At 43.8% G+C, this 17,290-nt stretch overlaps 1 long non-coding RNA gene across 6 annotated transcripts in view; it reads right to left on the bottom strand.

Annotated features, from left to right (window-relative positions):
- The window catches only part of LOC105467438 (uncharacterized), a 42,182-nt gene extending 35,920 nt beyond the window's left edge, over positions 1-6,262 (bottom strand). The window contains exon 1 of one of the 6 annotated variants that reach the window (XR_011625561.1): positions 6,120-6,262. This is a non-coding gene — a long non-coding RNA (uncharacterized lncRNA). The remainder of the gene's footprint in view (positions 1-6,119) is intronic. The other 5 variants (XR_011625559.1, XR_011625560.1, XR_978882.2 and 2 more) reach the window with 5 other exon arrangements.
- Positions 6,263-17,290: the final 11,028 nt, after the last annotated feature.

Below are 17,290 nucleotides of genomic sequence, written 5' to 3'. Positions count from 1 at the left end.
CCAGAAACCGTAGAGATGATTCAAACATAAAGTCTAGGACTGAAAAACAGAATAGCTGAAATTAAAAATTCAGTAAATAGGTTTAGTAACAAATAAGATATAGCTGAAGAAATAATCAGTAAGCTAAAAGATATGCTAGAAGAAAAGGTCTAGAATAGTTCATGGAGAGACAGGAAGACAGGAAAAAGACAAGAGAAAATGTAAGAAGTATATAAGATACATAAAATTGGAGTCCCAGAAAAACAGGAAAAAGAGTAAGGCAGAAGCAATATTTAAAGAAACGATGGCTGCATCTGGGCATGGTGGCTCATGCCTGTAATCCCAGTACTTTGGGAGGCCGAGGTGGGCGGATCACGAGGTTAGGAGTTCGAGACCAGCCTGATCAACATGGTGAAACCTTGTCTCCACTAAAAATACAAAAATTAGCTGGGTGTGGTGACACACCCCTATAATCCCAGCTACTCAGGAGGCTGAAGCAGGAGAATTGCTTGAACCTGGGAGGCAGAGGTTACAGTGAGCCGAGATCGTGCCATTGCACTCCAACCTGGGTAACAGAGTGGACTCCATTTCAAAAAAATGGAAAAAAAAAGAAACAATGGCCGAAATTTTTCAAAAAGTGGTCAGTTTTATTTAGAAAGATTCAAGAAGCACTATGAATCCCCAACCAAAATAAATACAAAGGGAACCACACCTTGGCACATTTTACCCAAACTATTGAAAATCAAAAACAAAGAGAAAATCTTAATATCAGAGAGAAACAAATACACATTACCTTCAAAGGAGCAAGAATAATACTGGCATCTGACTTCTCAATAGAAACAAAACCAGAAGATAATCAAATGCTGTCTACAAAGTATTGGAAAGAAAATTTGCCAAGAATTCACAGGAAAAATATCTTTCAACAATAAAGGTGAAATAAAGGCATTTTTAGTCTGGGAGAAATACACTTTCAAACTGAGAAAATTCACACTGGCAAACCCACTAATACTGAAGGAAATACTGATAGATATTCTTCAGACAGGAGCTTAGAAATACAGGAAGACATGAAAAATGACAGAAAGGTGAATGTGTAGGTGTATGTAAATGAGCCTTAATATACAAAACATAATGACTTGTGGGATATGAATAATATGGGGAAATAAAATGCTTAGAAACTATAACATATAAACAGAAAAGGAAGTAAATGATGTTAAAGTACTCTTTTTGTTTTTTGTTTTTTTTTTTGAGACCGAGTCTCACTCTGTCACCCAGGCTGGAGTGCAGTGGCGTGACCTTGGCTCACTGCAAGCTCCGCCTCCCGGGTTCACGCCATTCTCCTGCCTCAGCCTCCCGAGTAGCTGGGACTACAGGCGCCCGCCACCACGCCCGGCTAATTTTTTGTATTTTTAGTAGAGGCGAGGTTTCACCGTGTTAGCCAAGATAGTCTCGATCTCCTGACCTCGTGATCCGCCCACCTCAGCGTCCAAAAGTGCTGGGATTACAAACGTGAGCCACTGCGCCCACTCGACGTTAAAGTACTCTAAGACTTCTGCATTGTCTAAGAAGTGGGGAAAGTACTGTTAAAAAAAAAAAAAAAAAAATCAAAGATACCTGTTATCATCTCTGGGGCAGCAGTTTTCAGAATGTGGCTCATAGACCCCTGGGAGTCCCCAAGGGCAAAACTATTTTCATAGTACTAAGGCTTATTTACCTCTTTTAACTTTGTTGATACTTGCACTGATGGTGCAAAAGCCACAGTGGATAAAACTGCTGGCAGCTTGCATAAAGCATGACAGTGGTAAGAAATTGTACTACTAGTCATTGTAGTCTTTACTGCGGTGTAATTGCAGAAAAAAAGAAAAAAAAAGAAAGGGCAATTGACTACGCTTGCTGGAACAGTGAAAAAGTATTAATTATTATTAAATTACAAACTTGTACTACACATTTTAAAATATGCTATGTGATGAAATAGAACATAGGCATGGAGCACAGCTGCTTTATCCTGAAATCAAATGGTGATCTCAAGAAAAGCACTTGTGTAGTTAAGTTGCGAGGTGCACTGCCACTTTTTCATCCAAGACCATTTTTACTTGCAAGAATAACTGACAGGGAAACTATGGTTATTCCAAATTGATTATTTGATAGACATCCTCTCAAAATTTAAGGTAGTAAACATGTCACTTTCAGGAAAATAATGTACAGTGTATGTTATAAATGATACATAATTTAAGCTTCAAATAATAATTACAATTTTATAAAACTTACCTTGGCCATCCTGAGCTTGATAGATTCCCAATATTTAAAGAATTTTGTAGTAAAATTAATGATGACATAAACAAATGTAATTTTCAAATATTATATAATCAAATGTGTCAACATTTGGAAGACGTGAACAACTCAGTGAAGCAATATTTTCCAAATGACCAGTGAATACTGATACAAAATTACACATGAGTGAAAACCTATTCAAATTGTGAGGGAGACCAATAGATTTTTATGAAAATTTCATTGATCTGGCTTCAGATTCCACTTTGCTACTAACCTTTAAGAAATTACCACTTGTGAATGTTTTGTATATGACTAAAGAAGATAACCTCAGTATTCTGAAAAAGCCATTAAATAGTCCCCTTGTTTCCAACTACATATCTGAATGAGGCCACACATTTTCTTTGTATATTTCAAACAAAACAACATATCACAACAAATTGAATGCAGAAGCAGGTATAAGGACATCGCTGTCTTCTTTCTACTAAGCTATACATTAAAGAAACAGAGCAAAATGGAAAATAATGTCATCTTCTCAGTATTTTTTGTTTTAGAAAAGATAGTTATTTTTCACAAAAATAAGTTATGTCTAATAACTAGTACTTATTATTATTCCTTTAAAGTGAATTAATAAATATTTTAAATTTTTCTTGGTTTTAACTTCTTTTACAATAAGATATTGATAATGTAATCCAGAAAAATAAAAATCATTTTGTCTAACAATTTTTAAGAATATAAAGAGGTTCAGAGACCAAATAGTTTGAGAACCAGAGTTCTAGGATAATCATTAAAAGAATAGCAAAAGAACATATAAATACTAAGTTAAGAGAAGAGAAAAAAAGAATAATTAAAAAAAGAATGAATCCAAAAGAGGGCAAGAAAGAAGGAAAAAAAAAAAACCTTGGTTGGACAGAAGAAATAGACTATATTGGTCGTTACATTAAGTGCAAATGCACAAAGACTGTCAGATAAGATTTAACATTTAAGAAAAACATGCTGCTCATATGATACACAATTCAAATATAAGGATACAGAAAGATTAGAAGTAAAAGAATGGAAAGATATCTTAATGTAAACACTAACCAAGAGAAGCTGGTATAACTCATTAATATAAGACAATGTAGACTTCAAGGAAGAAAATGTGACTAGATATGAAGACAGGTATTTTCTAAAATACAAAGTCTAATTTTCCAGAAAGAGATAATAGTTCTAAATGTGCATGCACCTAATAACATAGCCTCAAAATATATAAAGCAAAAACTAACAGAACTAAAACGAGAAGTAGAAAAAATCATCACCACAGTGGCAAATTTTAACACATATCTTTCTAATTGATAGCACAAACAGACCAAAAACATTAGCAAGGATATGGAAGTTATTAAGAATTAAGTTATTAAGAATAAAATTAAGAATTTGGGGGAATTAAGAAATACACTGCTAAGAAATACACTGGGTCAAACAAAAAGAATGCAATGGAAATTAGAAAATATTTTAACTAAATGATAATTAAACTACATGATTTGATAATTTGTGGGATGCACAAAAGCCATATTTAGGGGGAAATTGATATGGACTTAAATGTATGTATTATAAAAGAAGTAAAGTTGAAAGACCATGATGCAAACTTCCATCTCAAGAATCTGGAAAAGGAAATAACAAATTAAACCTGAAGAACATGGTAGGAGGAGTGGCTGCTGGAGAGTCTGGGGTCTGTCCTCTCCTGGAGTCTGCAGACGAACACTGCCCTGGGGAGATTATCATGGGCTGCTTGAGGGGCAGGTAGTTCACCAGGATGGACAGCTCCCTCGACAGTTAGCTCCAGCCACTTTCTGGGTCTCCCATGCATTTTCTTTCTCTGCCAGATATTTTTTGCTAATCTAGCATTGCAGAGTTTCAATGTACATTCTCCTAATTACGAAAAAGATTGGGAGTTTCTTCAGCTATTTGGAACTTCGTGTGGTGCCTGTTCTATGAACTGTCCATTCAGATATTTTGCCCATTTTTCTATGCGTTTGCTTTTCTATTCTTATCTTGATTTTGTAGAATTCGTCCTATGCTCTGGATACAAATCTTTGATTTGTTATGTGTATTGTAAATGTATTCTCCTTGTTTGTAGCCTGCCTTTTCATTTCTTTTAGAGTACCTTTAATTGAACAGAAAATTTTAAATTTAATATGGTCAAATGTATCAATATGCTCCTTTGGGTTTTTTTTGGGGGGGGGCGGGGGAGGAAAATGGAAAGTTCTTCTCTACCCCAAAGTCATGAAGATACTCTATTTTCTAAATGTGTTAGAGTTTCTCTTCTCACGTTTACATACTTAACCTACCTGGAAGTTATGTTGGGGGTTGTATGAGGCTGATTCCATTCTTACAGTAGAGGAAATTAAGGCTGAGACTGTTGAGTACATGTTAAGGGTTATAAATGGCAGAGCCTAGAATCAAACCCTGATCTGTCTGGTCCAAACCACAAGGTCTTTCCCCTGCATCTCACTCCAACCTTCCAGAAGCCTCCAATCTGAACTGCATTCAGCTCTTGGCCCTGGGGTAGGTGCTGGAGATGCAAAGACCAGCCGGACCCAGGCCTGCCACGGAGAAGCTCCAAGGAAGACAGGGACTCACATAAGCTCCAGCCCAGCTCCCTGGAGGGTGAGATTTTAGAAGCAAGGGCAGGGACACTGCAGGGCCCGGAGACGAAGCTGGGAAAACCCTGCTGGAAAAGCCAATGCAGCACAAAGAAACGGCTTCTTTTTTGGTTACAAAAGAGCAAAACAACACTTGGGAAGTCCGAAAGTCAAAGAAACCAGCCCGAAATGATAGGTGGAAGAAAGTAACAGAAGTAAAATTGGAAGGCAGGCCTGTGAGACTTCAGTCTGGCTTCTCTTGGTCTTCCAGCATTTCTGTACAGAAACAAAGAAGAAAACAGCAGGGGAGCCTGGGCAGCAGCTGCGGGCGGCCCATCCACCCCAGCTGCCTGACCCTGTCTGAGCTTGAGGCCTCTGCGGGCTGCAGCTTCCTGGTTCCACGGAGCCTCTGCGGGCTGCAGCTTCCTGGTTCCACGGCGCCTCTGCGGGCTGCAGCTTCCATGGTTCCACAGCCATGGAGGGGCTCTCATGTTTCCCAGAACACCCAGCCTTGCCAGCTGTAGTCAGGTGTTTCCAGCAACACACACACTCACATGCATGCGCAGACACACACACATGCGCACACACACACACCCCTTGTGCAGGAGCCACGCCCTCCAGCAGGATCTTAACCCTGGAGCCCTGCCCACCTAACTCCGATCTCTAACTCTTCAGCCACCCTCTGTCCAGCTGTCCAAGCTGCTCTGTGGCCAGTGCTGGGTGACCTGCATGGGAGCCCAGGCACGTGCCTAGGGGCCAGGGGACACACACACACGAAGTTCAGCATCAGAAGCCTTAACAGAATTTTGCAATTAGAAAACCTTAGAAAAAGTTGTTGTAAATTTCACAGTGCATGTAAGTTTTGTGTCGATATGAAAAATAAATTTTGGATTTGAATTACATGAGGCTGTAGGCAGCATCATCTCTTCTCTGCTAAGATCTTCCGAAGGGCTGAATGTTGCCCTGACAATGGGCCAGCTCAGCGGAACGGTTTTCCAGCTTAATTCTGAGTTACACTCTTGCTCTCCTTTCCGTATCTTCTTCCTCTCTCCTCTCTCTGTCTCCCCTCTCTCTCTCCTCCCTTTTACTGTCCTACACATAATCATTTCCAACCCTAAAGCACTTCACATTTGGTGAAAAGCACTTCAGTTTCAAAGTGATTAGAAGCTGAAGATCCGTCGTTTAAAATTTAAATTAAACCGATTAAAATCGCAGGAGCACTTTACATGTTTTAAGCAAATAATTATTTTTTACCAACAGATCCGGGAGGCTGGAGCGAGCCAGGTCTCAACAGGCCTGAGAAAGCAGCAGGACCTCGGGTGCAGCTGGCCTCCCAGGCCAAGCGCCCGGCCCTGCCCAGGCGGCCCAGGGCAGCTTCTCATAATCCTGGGAGAGGATGGCCCCGGAAATTAGTCATGAGCCTGGGCCTTCCTTCCAAGGTCACCCAAAGATAAGACTCTGAGTGTCTGTGGTTTCCTGTGCAAAAGGAGGTGGACCTCACTCACAGGAGAGAGAAGAGATTCTCTCAGCAGCTGTGGTCCCTGCCTAGTATCCCACATGCTACCTTCCATGGGCCCCAGCATCGACGACATAGACCTCAGGGTCACCAGAATGCAAAGAGCATCTCATGTTTTCCAAGCACTTTTTGTGTCCTGGCCACAGTAACAAATAGGCAAAGTCTCTGCCCTTGAGATCAGCCCAGCAGAAGAGTAAAAATATGAATAACAGAACAGAGCTGTAAATATGACAACAAAAAAACTGTATTAGCTACTGAAATAGAACAGAGATGGAAATGATTTTCTTCTGAGGTTCTCTGGATTGAAGAGGGGTTATGTGAGCTGTGATTTGCAGGATGAATAGGAGTTTTTCAAAAGACCACCAAGGGCCCATGACACTGTGTTCCTATTGCAGAATAAAGAAATTTCTAACAAGATACAAGTTATCTTCTCTCACCAATTTGGAAACTGAGTCTCAAAGGTTTGAAGCTCCTGTTGGAAGTGACAGCTAGAAAGTTGTAGACTCAAATCTCGGTGTGACACGAACATTTCAGGTACTTCTGATTCCCCCCTTGTTGATATCTAGAACCACAGATGGATGTTTTGAGTCTTTTCTTCTTTTCGGCGGAACGGTAGCCTAGGATCAAACCCAACAAACCAACCAGCCAGCCTTTCCCTGCCCTCCGGTGCTGACTCCCACCACCACGTGTCCATGCCCAGCTGCCTTCAGGACCCCAGTGGGAGAGGGAGCTGATAGTTGGGTCTCAGAGGCAGTTGGAACAGAGAGCAAAAGAAATAGTTCATGGTCTGCATGGCGAAGGGAGACTGGCAGCTCCAGCCGCATCCAGGAGAGCCAGCAGGCCAAGCCCAGCCCAGATGTTTCAAAAACAAACCTCCGTCCAGCTTTCCATCTCCCGGGGCGGGCCCCACCCTCCAGGAAGAAAGTAACTTCAAGCAGCCCAGGTTTCTTGCTTTTGGAATCTTTGTTTTTAGTTTTCCCTTTCCCCTAATTAGGTTTCAGAGCCCAGGATCATCCAGGCAGCTTCCTTGTGTTCAGCAGGGTTGGATGTGCACTCTGGTGTTTATTTTTAAAAATGTTCCCAAAGAGGGATAGTGGTTGAGGGGCAAGGAGAGGGGCCTTTTCAAAATAAGAATTCGCCTTTGGGGCACGGGGGCGGGGGAAAGGGGAGTTGTTTTCAATAGACACAGAGCTTCCGGTGGGGATGACAAAAACATTTTGGGTATAGATAGTGGTGACGATTACACAATGTTGTGAATGTATTTAGTGCCACTGAATTGTATCCTTAAGAATGGTTCAAATGACAAATAAGAGGTTATGGGTATTTTACGATAACATAAAATTAATTATTATTAGCTCCTGTGATGTCTTGCAAGTGGATGATAGATAAAGAAGCTTTCAGTAACAACAGTTTCACCAGTGATGGCAAACAGGGAAACACTTCTTCGCTTTTGGAAGGTTATTGATTGATCAGCCCAACGGGGAGTGGAAAAGACCAGCTCTTCACCATCCTGGGCTTGGCTGGGAAGCAGAGCAGGTCCCAGACACCTCCGCGCTCTGGGGATGTATGTTTAACTTGCAGGTCAGTGGAACTGTGTCTTTTCTCTCAAGGAACAAACTGATAGTTGTGTCCACTGTGAACGGCGTCAGCTCCTGGGCCCTTTCTGAGAGCTATGTCCCTGTCTAGAAGGTTAAGGGAGGGTTTTGGGAAGGTCAGATTTGGTAGACAGAAAGGCCTCGCTTCTAATCCCACCACGGTTACAGTATGACCTTGCAGAGGCCACTCTGTCTCCCTAGGTCACAGTGTCCTCATCTCTTCCATGACTAAAATCTTTCCATCAGGTTTCCCTTAGCTCCCTGGGGAGTAACTAAGCTCCACCTCTTGTTACCCTTTGAGTGTTGCTCTTACCTATTTATTCACGCATTTGACAAACGTTTACTGCCGGACAGACTATTGATGCTATTCAGCTTGAGATGTGTCTGATCTTCCATAGCTGATAAATCCCAGCACCAGAATCAGAACTCTGGTTAGTCTGAGTCCAAATTCAGGCATTTTCCCCTACACCCACTGGCACTGGCTTCTGCAACATCTGGGCAGGTACTGAGAGGGGTATGGCAAGTGGGAAGTCAGAGGCCCACTGGAGGAGGAAGGCAGGGCTCTGTGGAGACGGGGAACTGGCCATGGAAAAGAGTGTCTGTGAAGGACCAGTCCAGGTAGGCAGATGGCTTTGGAAGGTCCAGAATGGGAGGGAAGGGCTCCTTCAGGGAGTTACATGACAGTAATGAAGGGTGACCACACAGAAGGCCCTTGCAGAGAAGAGGGGGAGGCAAGGTTGAAGCAAGGGGCAGGGATCGGTGGTGTGAGAACGGGGGGCTTTGTGGGTATCTGATTGAGTTTGTCAGATGTTGTCGGGTGCAGAAAGATGTACCTGAGAACTGTGCAGAGCCCCCTCCCACACTGCCGGTAGGAATGTAAAATGGGGTGACCACGTTGTATAAACAGTCTGTAGTTCCTCAAACAATTTAACATAAAGCTCACATCTAACCTAGCAATTCCGCTCTTAGGTATACACCCAAGAGAAATAAAAGCATATGTCCACAAAAACAGGTACATGAATGTTCATTGCAGAGTGAATAGCCAAAAAGTGGGAAGAACTCAAATGTCCATCAATTTGTAAATGGATAAATGCAATGGAATAGGATTCAGTCACAAAAAAGAACGAAGCACTGATCCATGCTCCCACACGATTAGGCCTCAGAAACACAATGCTAAATGAAGGAAGCCAGCCAAAAGCCCGCTGCAGATCACAAAATTCCAGCCATAGGGAAAGTCCAGAATAGGGAAATCTATCAACACAGAAAGTGGGTTCGTGATTGCCGGGGGCCTGGCGGGGATGGGGAGATGGGGTGGGGTGAGAGCTGAAGGCTATCTTTTAGAGGTGATGAAAATGTTCTAGAATTGACTGTGGTCATGCCTGTACATATCTGTGACTACATAAAAACCACTGAATTGTACACTTTAAATGGATGAACTGTATGGTATGTGAATTATATATCAAAATTGATGTTTTTAAAAATGCACTTTTTTTTTTGAGACAGAGTCTCACTCTGTCACCCAGGCTGGGGTGCAGTGGCGCTATCTCAGCTCACTGCAACCTCCGCCTCCCGGGTTCAAGCGATTCTCCTGCCTCAGCCTCCTGAGTAGCTGGGATTACAGGCACCTGCCACCACACCTGGCTAATTTTTGTATTTTTTAGTAGAGATGGGGTTTCACCATGTTGGCCAGGCTGTTGTTGAATTCATGACCGAGTGATCCATCCACCTCCACCTCCCAAAGTGCTGGGATTATAGGCGTGAGCCACTGCACCTGGCCAAAAATGTACTTTTTTAGGCGCCCATTACTTAATATCTTAGCCCTGACATCTTTGTGGGGAGGCTTATTATGTTTCCCATTCTGCAAACAAAAAGAAGAAGGTTCTGAGAGGGTAAGTGACTTGTTCAAGATCAGAGCTAGTGGACGGTCACTGCAGGAGTCCAGTCCATCCTCCAAAGTGCAAACTTTTCCCACGACATTCAAATCGCATGGGGCTATTAGGTCCAGCCTTCTTCCCCATTCACTGAAGGCCAAGGTTGGTCGGGTTTCACCACATGTCCCCAAATCCGTTCAGTCCATTGATCTCACTGGAGGCCCCCATCTCTCACTCCTCACCCCTTCCCACCAACACTTCTCACCACAGGCAGCACAGTCAGGGCAGGCCGTGCTTCCAGCTCAGCACTTTATCTTCAACGATAATTTCCACTCCAAATATGTGTGGCAAAATACAGGAAGCCTCTTTTCACTGGGGCCACTGTTTGGGGCAGTTTTCCCAGCGTGCCTATATTTGCTAGTTCAATCCCTCTTTGAATACACTGGGCCCCTCAGCTGCGGGCACTCTGCCCTGACTCCCACCCTCTGTGTCAAACAAATGCTTGGCACTTCATGAGCACCTAAGATGCACACCATGTGTGATTCAGCTCTGACCCTGTTCCCTGGGCCCAGTGGCACTAAGATAAGGTCCGAGGCAAGATGTTCTCTCCCATGGTGGACACCAGCCACCCAGACTTGGCCACTGCACAGTAGGTGAGAACACAGACTCTGGCGGGGGTGGTAGGCCTTGAAATTCGGCACTGCCACTTACTAGCTGTGTGACCTCAAGCAAATCACCTCACCTCACTAAGCCCATTCCTCTAACTGGCAAGTGGGGACCCTAATAGTAACTTTAGGGTTGTGTACTACAGTGTTGCGATGGGCATAGTGCTTAAACTACTGCATAGTAAGAACTCAAGAAATACTATTATTTTCTCCTCTTCCTCCTCCTCCTCTTTCTTCTCCTTCTTTTTCATTATCAAACACAGAATTCTGCAAACAAAAATAACCACTAGTTGCCCATCACAGTTTTACTCTATGCCCAGCCATTCACACGAGTATCTCCATTCCTCTGAGCACACCCCCGCTCCCCGCCGACTCCCCCATGGCACAGGCCTTCGCATTAGAAAGGGGAAACCAAGGCTCAGAAGGGACAGTCCATGGCCCAAAGTCTCACACCTCAAGATGAAAAACCCAAGCACATTCACTAATGCCCCTGCCAGCCCTCTTCTTCCACAAACACAATCCTAGTAAGTCCAACTTGTAAGTAGCCATGTGCACGGATGATCTGTCATTCTTGTAGGAGTTTTGTCATATTTTTAGATTGTGATTTGCTGACAAAGGTTGGGGATTCTACATTCAGAGCTGTCAGCACATTCCTGGGGTGGGAGAAGTCAGTCCCCGCTAGTGCCACAGCTAACCACGGCCCCACCCTGCACCCCACCCCATCCTCGCCCCACCAAGGTGGCCTGGCTGGGTCAGGTGGACACAGGCCCGTGTCTCAGAACCCCTGGCAGAAGTATCCAAGCTGAAGGATTCTTCAGGCGAAGTGGCCCCGGTCCAAGCGATTGACCAAGTGCCCCTCCCTAGCCTCCACGCCTCCAAGACTGCATTTTTGAGGACTGGTCAGGACAAGGTGAGGAGGAGCTGGCTCTCCCTTGAGCTCTAGGCACGCAATGGAAAGAAAGCTTTCAGGCCCTGGAGGGCAGGGGTGGGAACTCTCATTTTTTTCTAGGAGATTCCCAGCACCAAGCTGGGTGGCATGCTCTACAGGTGTGCTGTTCAGGCAGCAAGCCAGCCCATCCTGCCACCAGGGCCAAGCCCTGAGGACAAGGACTCCAAGGAGGAACAGCAGAACATCCCAGAACAGAGGGGGCAGTCCTGCAGTTGGGAGCCAGACACAGCTTGCTTTGAACTTGACTTCAGGAGCTCTGGAGCGACCTAAGTTATTCCTCTAGCAGTAGGAAGGGGTAACCCACCCGCCCCATGAGCTCCTTATGGGGAAAGTAAAACCATCCATTATTCACTGTCCTGTCCTGGAGACTTTACCACATGCCCGTGGAGCTTGTCCCGCACCCCCTCAATCACTTGAACTGTGTTTTAAGAAGCACCTACTCTTTGTGTCCTGCTCACTTTCTCCTCAGTCTGAAATCTACTCCCTCACTCATTCACTCATCTTTTACTTTCAGCACTCACTGAAATGCCTGTGCTTAGAGTGACTTTCACTTTCACTGTAGATTCCATTCAGTGATTCACTCAGGCATTTATTCACCTTTCCATTCATTCCACACACATATTATACCCAGATGTTCTAGGCAAACTCATCTTTTAGTCTGGAATTTCCTTATGAATGAATGAATTCTAAGCTAAGGGAAAATTAGAACTATAGTGTTTTCTCTGTAGGGTGGGTGAATTTTGAACTCTCATAAATTCAGTCTTTAAGTGGGCTTGCCGTAGCCAACCTTCTGCTACAATTATGCCATGGGACACAGTGACCCTGGATTGCCACTTTCTCTTCCCAAACAAGAACCCACAAAGGCAATTCTATTGGAACTAGAAATGCGCTTCAGAATTTCCCTTTTATGGGGACATCCTTTGCGAAGACGTACGGAGGACCCTCAGTCTCAGAAAGATGGAGAAATGTCCCCACAGCAGCTTCATGGTTGCGATAAATGGGAGCAAACAAGATCTCCATGTCTTAAAAAATTTAAAAACACAGAAAACAAAAACAATTCCATGCACCACCTGTACCTGAGTCAGCATGCCCAATTTTAAAGTCAGAGCGCAATGGCCTGCAGGCCCAAGCATCCAATTCTATAAATACAGACAAGCTGAAAGCCAAAGGCCAGACCATCCCAATCTGTCACCCTTTCTACCTTGATAAATTATGTACACCCCTCTGGATGGATACGCCCAGAGGCCTGAGGTCCTGTCTGAGCAATTCGGATCCATTCTCTGGAGTTAACCTGGGGTCCCACTCTCCCTGCCAACCACTCCCCAGCCCGCCCTCCACACGCACCCCTCCCTACCTGCTGTGTCCTTTGGGCAGGCCAGGTGTGCTCCGTGATGGATTGCCCAATGGGCCCCTGGGTCCTGGAGGCGGCTGAGCCCTGGGGGTGGGAAGCATTCACTGGGCCCTTGACAGACAGCAGGCACGTCAAAGCTGGAAATGAGCCTGTCTCTAGGGGTTGCGCATTTTATGTGAGCTGCAGGGGCTCCCTCCCAGCTTCTTTCCTGGGAAGCTGATCTGACCACACCCTGTGCCCCCACCCTCCCATTTCCCCTCACCCCCTTCTGGGCCTCACCATGGGGCCCTGAATGCATTTGGCTTAATGGATGAAAACCAAGTTTGAGCCAAAGAGCAACAGAGAGGAACCAAGTTTTCTCCCATTTTAGACTTTTCTCTGTCATCTTAAGATGAAATCAGAAGGTTGCCATGTCTCCAGCCAGCTCCTGATAATTCAGAAAGAGGGTTGCCAGTCATTTAAAAGGAGACACAGCATCTTTAATAAATTTAATCCACATCTGATTACGGAGGAAGAAGGCGCTCTCTCTCTCCTCTCCTCTCTCTCTCTCTCTCTCTTTTCATCTTACAGGGCTGAAATATTGCAATAACTGTTCAATCTGGGTTTTTTAAAATAAGATTTGCTAAAGGTCAATGTATCTCCTGGCCACATATGCAGCAACATTCAAATTTCCCCAGCTCAGGAATAAAAAGATTCTATCGTTAAAAATAAAAGAATAAGGACATCTCTCGAGCCCATGGGGGATTTGGGAAAGAGGAGACATTTCGTTATCAACGCACAATCACGTGATTTTTAAGCAGTATCTCTAATCTGCTTCCCCCCTCCTGCCCCCCGCAACCCGTCCACCTCCCCTCCCTCACATCCCCCCCTGCTTTTCACATCAAGGTCTTTTTATCTTCCAATTTTGCATCTAAAGATGAGGTGAATACCATTAGCTCAATTCAACCTCAAGTGTAGTCAGATGGGCCTGTGATTTCTGAACAGCGCTGTCTAAGGTCACATTAAAATGTATAAGAGCATTTCGATTCCTGAGAAGGGGGCTTATTATCCACCCGTGGTGGAAAAGAGGAATGTCAGTGGCCACAGACTTGGGTGAAAACAAAAGAGATACCAGAATTCCAGTCTTTTGTCAGCAAGCTTCTCCGGTTTCTTTTCAGGGGTCTCCGACCAGCCCTGTAGATAGCTCTGCAGACTGCAAACCTAGGCCTCTTGCAAAAAAAAAAAAAAAAAAAAAGGAGAGAGAGAAAAAAATCACTTAAAAAAAAAAAAAAAAAAAAAACTAGTTTAACTGGCTTCCCCTGCACCTCCTAACCCTTCTTATTTTTTTCATTTAACTCTTTCAGCTAGTCAGCTTTGCCACTTACTTTACATTGTAAATGGTTATTTCCTTGAGAGAGAAAATGGGGTTTGCTGTGTTCTTATCGCTTGTTTGTTTGTGACAGGATTTGGGTGTGTGTCCCTACCCAAATGTCATGCTGAATTGTAATTCCCAGTGCTGGAGGTGGGCCTAGTGAGAGCTGACTGGATCATGGGGGTGGATTTCTCAGGAATGGTTTGGCGCCATCTCCTTGGTGCAGTTTGCGTGATATTGAGTGAGTTCTCATGAGATCCGGTTGTTTAAAAGTGTGTCACCTACCCCCCGCGTTCCTCCTGCTCTGGTCATGTAACGCTGCTCCTCCCCCTTCTCTTTCCACCATGATTGTAAGTTTCCTGAGGCCTCCCCAGAAGCCAAGCAGATGCCAGCACCATGCTTCCTGTAACGCCTATGGAACTGTGAGCCAATTAAAACCCTTTTCTTCATAAATTGCCCAGTCTGGAGTATTTCTTTATAGTAATGTGAGAACAGCTAGGGCACAGTGGTTCACTGATATAATCCCAGCACTTTGGGAGGCCAAGGCAGGCAGATCACTTGAGGCCAACAGTTTGAGACCAGCCTGGCCAACATGGTGAAACCCCATCTCTACTGAATATACAAAAATTAGCCAAATGTGGTGGTGCGTGTAATCCCAGCTACTCGGGAGGCTGAGGTGGGAGAATCACCTGAGCCCAGGGAGTTGAGGCTGCAGTGAGCCGACACAGCACCACTGTAATCCAGCCTGAGTGACAGACCAGAGACCCTGTCTCCAAAATAAAAATAAAAATTTAAAAATGAGAACAGACTAACACAGTTTGATATTTATTTATTTAATTATTTATTTATTTACCTGTCTGTCCTTCCCATAGACAAGAGTCAGCATGCAGTTCTGACTCTTGTGTGGACTTTAGGGTCAAACCTACCTGTGTAGGAAGCCACTACCAGTGATGTGAGATGGGGCACTCACCCATTCACCTAGTTCACAAATATCTGTTCAGCGATCTGCTATATGCCAGTCATGGTTCTGGGTCTTGTGAATACAGAAATGAGTGAGACTGACAGAGGTCTTGAGAGTTTATGTTCTTACAAGGGAGGGAGGGGCGCTGCTCTACAGAGAGGTACATCAACAAGATAGGGTGACATGATCATTATTTCTGAGGAAATAAAGAGTGCTGTAGAAGTGAGAACTTGAAGAAGGCTGACTTTAAGCAGGGTAATTGAGAAAAGCCTTTCTTTGTTGTTGTTGTTGTTTTGAGATGAAGTCTCACTCTGTCACCCAGGCTAGAGTACAGTGGCACAATCTCAGCTCACTGCAACCTCCATCTCCCAGGTTCAAGCGATTCTTCTGCCTCAGCCTCCCGAGTAGCTGGGATTACAGGCGTGCACCACCATGCCTGGCTAATTTCTGGTATTTTTAGTAGAGACAAGGTTTAACCATGTCAACCAGGCTGATCTCAAACTCGTAGCCTCAAGTGATCCACTTGGCTCAGCCTCCCAAAGTGCTGAGATTACAAGCATTAGCTACTACATCCAGCCCCAGAAAAGTCTTTCTGAGGGAGTGACATTTGAAATGAGATTACTAGGGAGGCTGAGACAGGAAAATCACTTGAACCCAGGAAGCGAAGGTTGCAGTGAGCTGAGATTGTGCCACTCCACTCCAGCCTTGGCAACAGAGTGAGACTCTGTCTCAAAAAAAAAAAAAAAAAAAAAAAAAAGAGAGAAAAAGATGAAGAGACTCTGATTCATACTCAGGGTGAGAATGTAACAGCCAATGGCACATAGACGTGAAATGACTAATTAACATATCACCTGTGTCACCCTGAGAGAAAAGTCATGATGATAAGGTTTGGCATGAAACACATTGGATTGGAATCAGAGGCATTGGGGTGAACTCGTTTTTCACTATAGATAGAATAAAACTCTCAGTGTGAACACTAGGTGTGAACACGTGTTTGTGGAAGGGTGAGTGTGTATACATCTATTCCCTAGCTCTGTCCACTGAGAAGAACTGAGAGCTGTGACATCCCAATAACAATGAGTAAACCTAGTGCCCGCATCTTGGTTTCTAAATATCATTGTCCACTAAAAGGAACAAAGCTTGCTTAGAAACATGTATGATTCCAGGGTGGGACAGAGAAAGTACAAGATGAGCCAGGAATATTCTGTGGCAGAAAGTAAAGAAGTGCTCAAGGAATGATAAGAACATGTAAGAACAGGGGCCAGCCAACTGGAAGAGACACATATTTGCCAAATTTGGAAAATTAAAAAAAATTAATCAGCTTTCTTCAGATACAACTTACATACAATAAAATGTACTTATTATTATTACGGTTTGTTGAATTTTGACAACTATATACAGTTGACCCCTGAACAATGCAGGAGTTAGGGTCACTGATTCCTCACTCAGTAGAAAAATTGGGTATAGGCTGGGTGTAGTGGCACACACCTATAATCCCAGCACTTTGGGAGGCTGAGGCAGGTGGATCTCTTGAAGCCAGGAGTTTGAGACCAGCCTGGCCAACATGGTGAAACCTCGTATCTACTAAAAACACAAAAATTAGCTGGGCATAGTGGTGCACACTTGTAGCCCCAGCTACAAGGAAGACTGAGACACGAGAATCTCTTCAACCCAGGAGGTGGAGGTTGCAGTGAGCTGAGATTGTGTCACTGTACTCCAGCCTGGGTGACAGAGTAAAAAATAAAAAAAAAATCTGGGTAGAACTTTTGACTTCCCTGAAATAACTACTACAAGCCTCCTGTTGACCAGAAGCTTTACTGATAACATAAACAATTTATTAACACATACTTTATATATTATCTATCTTAAATACTGTATTCCTATAATAAGGTAATCTGGAGAAAAGAAAATGTCATTAAGAAAATCATAAGGAAGAGACAGTACATTTATGCACTATACTGTATTTATAGCCACATAGGGTCTATAAATATGTGCGTATGTTTCGATAAATGTTAACTTTTTATAATAGATTTGTGTACATTTTGTGGTAGTAAATAGTAAAATAGACTAGTATCTACATATATTTTATGCATTCATGACACAACTCTTCCTTAATGTTTTCAATATTTCTAGGCTATGTGATTTGTCTATGAGCTTTTTCAAATT

Source organism: Macaca nemestrina, chromosome 7, assembly GCF_043159975.1.
Source record: "Macaca nemestrina isolate mMacNem1 chromosome 7, mMacNem.hap1, whole genome shotgun sequence".
Lineage (NCBI taxonomy): Eukaryota > Metazoa > Chordata > Mammalia > Primates > Cercopithecidae > Macaca > Macaca nemestrina.
Note: the sequence above shows the minus strand (reverse complement) of the source record. Positions and strands in the feature narration are given on the sequence as shown.